The 4,184-nt window shown below is 45.1% G+C and overlaps 1 long non-coding RNA gene across 1 annotated transcript; it reads right to left on the bottom strand.

The window, feature by feature from the left end:
* Positions 1-869: 869 nt before the first annotated feature.
* LOC123365974 lies at positions 870-2,526 on the bottom strand. Its single transcript, XR_006577863.1, has 3 exons — positions 2,350-2,526; positions 1,731-1,872; positions 870-1,015 (listed from the first exon to the last, which is right to left on the bottom strand). It is a non-coding gene; the product is annotated as an uncharacterized LOC123365974 (long non-coding RNA).
* Between the last annotated feature and the right edge of the window lie 1,658 nt (positions 2,527-4,184).

Genomic DNA, 4,184 nt, shown 5'->3' with positions numbered 1-4,184 from the left:
GAGAAAAATCTATGCTATAAATTAGTTCAAAAGTATCTCTCCAGTAACACCATTACCCACTACATGTCTCTTGTCCTTCTTTTCTTTATTGGCTGGACATTTCCAGAAGTGCAACTTTGCAACTTAAGTGCCTACTTGTGGATATGAATGTGGCAGAATGTTTTTTTGGAGCTACCCTAATAAAACTTAAGTGTGGAGTTTGGTTAGAGGAGACAGCCTGGAGAAAAACAAGTAGGCAAATTTCTAGATACCCCTGATTTAGACAAGCCCTTATCTCTTAGTCACTGACCGTGAGGAAAAGTGGCCTATGGAGTATACATCAAGGATGAGATCACAAAGAGTAATGGAGATGTACAAGTAATGGAGATGCCCACTCCCCTATCTCTCTGCCACTATATACAGGAGAGGAATGTTCTAGAGCCATAAGAATTAGAAAGGGAAGAGACTCCTTTGGCCATTTAGAATCTGATCAAAAGCCCACTGAAGTCAGTGGAAGGACACACATTGACTTCAGTGCTAGTCCTTACTTCTGTATCCAAAGCTCAGATGGTCTTTACAGTGTATTCTCCAATTCTTTGCCAAATCCATGTTTAAATAGCTTGGATGTCCTGGTAATAATACCACAAGAAGAGTCTAATATGTAAAGACATGAATATCTTAACCTAAGCAAATTGAAATCCATCCAGTTTTCATCACTGATGCCCCATGCAGAGAAACATGCCCTAGAGTAAAGAAGAAGAAGAGGTTTCACCTGGAAATGATTGGAAAAAAACATGCTTTTCTTATAAGATTCTTAAGATAGCCAGTTAAAGCACAGGGAAGAAAATCCCAGGCTGCTTGCCTCTACGATGCTCAGTGTGACACTGGGGTAAGAAGCTTCAACAGTAGCTGCCAACTGGGCTAAGATCCCTACAGCTTTCTCCAGAAATCAGTACTTTGACAGGTCACATCCTATGTCTGGCACCATTACTCTCCACTTTCATTAGGCCTTTCTTTTCCAATTTTTTTCTTCTTACTTGAGCCAAAAGAAACAAGAGGTCAGTGAAGAACAGTTTCAGCTAAATATGATTTTTATCGTTTTACCACTGCATTACACCACTTACCAAATATTTAGGTTCTGTTCTGCTAGGGAAAAAATGTACGTGTCAGGATTTAGATGAAGGCTGTTTTAGGCTTTAGTGCCTAGACTATAAAATGTATATGTGAATTATTATTAGTGCATTATAAGCAAATCCATATGACATGGTGGCTTCATGTAGCCTTCGCTAGTCTCTCACACAACTGTCAGATGAGAACATCACGTTTTCAAACAATGTCCAGGGAGGAAGCAGGGGTCTGAGCAGACAGACTTTTCTTGCTTATTACAAGGCCCTGGGCTGGAACCCCGTGGAGAGGGAGGACCTGGGTTCCACTACAGGCCTCTGAGAAAGGTGGTGCAAAGACCCTAAAGACTAGGGGTGGAATGACCAGTGAGTCCAGATTCAAATCAAATAATCTAATTGAGGCTGTTGGTTGTTTGTTGGACGGTGCAGGGTGGGAGTATACGTGACCTGGCTTGAGGGCTGAGTCACAAGAAGTAGACAACGGCAGGGAAAAGCAGCTGTCAGCAGGCTCTCCTCATCTAGCGCTCCCTGCCACACCATGCCACATGGGGGTGTGCCAGATATCAGTAGTTACCTGTGCAGCCACCTAGGGATAGGCTAAAATCTAGTTGTGACAGGGCCACTCACCTCAAGTGAGTGCCCCTGCTGGCCAGGTGTGTCTGCACCTGCACTCTCTCACTTTTGCTCTGCTTGCAGTGACCCCTGTTGATAGTTAAACTTCTCAAGCAGGTTTTCGGTGACCTGGCCCTCCAGCTGAGTCACACACAGTCTGTAGGTGCACAAACAAAATAGACCTTTTCCAGGGTACAAATCCAACAGGGCCTCTAACGGTAACATCTCGGACCATAGCCCTTTCTCCGGGCTTGGTTCTCAGTCAGTCTAACAGGACCTATCACAGTACCCTGATTAGCCCTGGCATCTCCTGGGCTAGCTTCCAAACTGACCCTGAGCCCCTCCTGGGCTAGCTTCCAGTGGTACCTGCTTGTTATGGACCAGTGCCTCAGGGGCCCTCCCTGGTGACTCTTTGCTCTGTAGCGAGCCTCCCTGACCCCAGCTCTCCAGTTGAGTCACTAGTTCAGTTCAATCCCCTTCAGGGGTTAAAAACTTCAATTAAAAGCTGACCCTCTTTGGGGTCTTCTCCCCCCTTCTCTGGGCTTAGGCCACTCTGCCTGTGGGTAGGGATCTGGGCCCACCCACTCCTCTGGGTACCCTAAGTAACAGCCGTTCAGTGCTTCCCTTTAGCTACCTGCTGCTATGTTTCCCTGGGCCACTTCCCTTCTTAGTCCCAGCACTTTCAGCTTCACCCTTATCTGAATTCTTGTTTGAGTCCCAGGCATCAGCCAGGAGCACCTTCCTTGCTCCTCTGGTTCAGGCCAGCAAGTGCTCTGTTCAGATACTGCAACTCCTGCACATAGCCAGGAGTACCACCACCAGCCAGTAAGTTACTGATCTGCTCTGTCCAGAATCTCTTTTTATATGAGCCTTCCGGACTCTGATTGGCTGCTCCCTGCTGACTCTCTGATTGGCTGCTTCCCCGCAGTCTATCTATGCAGCCTGGAGGGCCCATCTCTTCTGCTCTTTCCTGAGGCGGGGTGTGGTAGGACCATGAGGCCTTCAGCAGGTGACCTCAAAGGGCCTGATAGGCCCCATCACACTAGCCCAGAATAGGGAAGACATACAGCTATTGCATGGTATATATCATGGTAGTGGCAAATACAAATATGCTTAATATTTCTGACATCAGAGAGGCCCAAACTAGCAATAAACAGATAAGATATAGATGATTAAAAAAAAACAACAATAAAACTAATTCTTCTAGTGGCCCATGACATTTTCAAACGAGTTCCAGTAGTTGGGCCCAGGGACTTACCTCACTGCACCCTTTCAGTGCTCCCACTTCTTCAATGCAGGGGCAGCAGTGGGTGACTAGCAACTGGATTGCCTATTGTACCTGCAGTAGCACCACTGACCAGGACTGTAAGGATGACAGATCAAAATCAAGGAAAGGGGGAGAAAAAGACAAAGTAGAGACCAGCAACTGCCAATCGCGCTACTGTCCCAGAGGCCTTCAGAGTTCGATCACCTCAGGTAAACTTGACAGAAATAGGCAAGACTGGAAAATCCTAATTTAGAGTCACAATCCCTTCCAGTTGCAGTGGCAACTGGAGTCTGGTAATCAGCAAACCCTTTCATATTATTGCAGTTATGTTGCCGGTAGATCTGTGTCTTTCTGTTTCCTCCTGTTGGGAGAAAAGATTTATTACCCACTATCTGAACTGGCACAGAACAGCTGATAGAGAACTAAAGGTATGTCTACACTGCAATTTAAAACCAATGGCTGGCCGATGCCAGCTGACTCAGGCTCCCTGGGCACAGGCTAAGGGGCTGTTTAATTGCAGTGTAGGCATTCAGGCTCTGGCTGCAGCCCAGGCTGTCCCACCAAGCCCTTAATATGAATTCAACTTAGCTGACACAAGCCAGACACAGGTGTTTAACTACAATGTAGACTACCCGAAATGGCTTGGTGTTGCAATTTTTACACTGTTGTGATTGTGTTACCTGTGATCAATAAGAACTTTTACAGCCAGTCTCCAACATGAGCTTTTTTTAAGTCAAGGAGTGATACGAGAAGCCAGTGGCACAATATGAATTTATCACTTGAAGAGACATATAAAATTTTTTAAAACCTTCTAGTACTTGGCCAGGACATTTGGAGAAACAGGCTAGATGGAGAGACAGAAGTTCTCTGTGTAGGCTGGATGAAAGGGACAGGGTGAGAGCATTATTTAACAAATCACATGAGCAATGTAAAACCAGCAAAATAGCTCCCATTTGTATTACTTTGACCACTTACAGTCACATTATGGATCGTTACTGACCCATAATAACAAGACATAAACAGCCACTCATGACGTAAGTAATGAAACAAAAATAAAGTGGCGTAAATTAAAAACAAAATAGTAGTAGTACTGAAGCATGTACATTAGGGATGACACAGACCTATTACCCCATTTAGTACATCCATGTGTACTGTTGGGAGCAGGACTTCTCCTAACAGTATATTAATTAGGAACATATCCA

This window comes from Mauremys mutica, chromosome 3, assembly GCF_020497125.1.
Source record: "Mauremys mutica isolate MM-2020 ecotype Southern chromosome 3, ASM2049712v1, whole genome shotgun sequence".
Classification (NCBI taxonomy): Eukaryota; Metazoa; Chordata; order Testudines; family Geoemydidae; genus Mauremys; species Mauremys mutica.
Note: the sequence above shows the minus strand (reverse complement) of the source record. Positions and strands in the feature narration are given on the sequence as shown.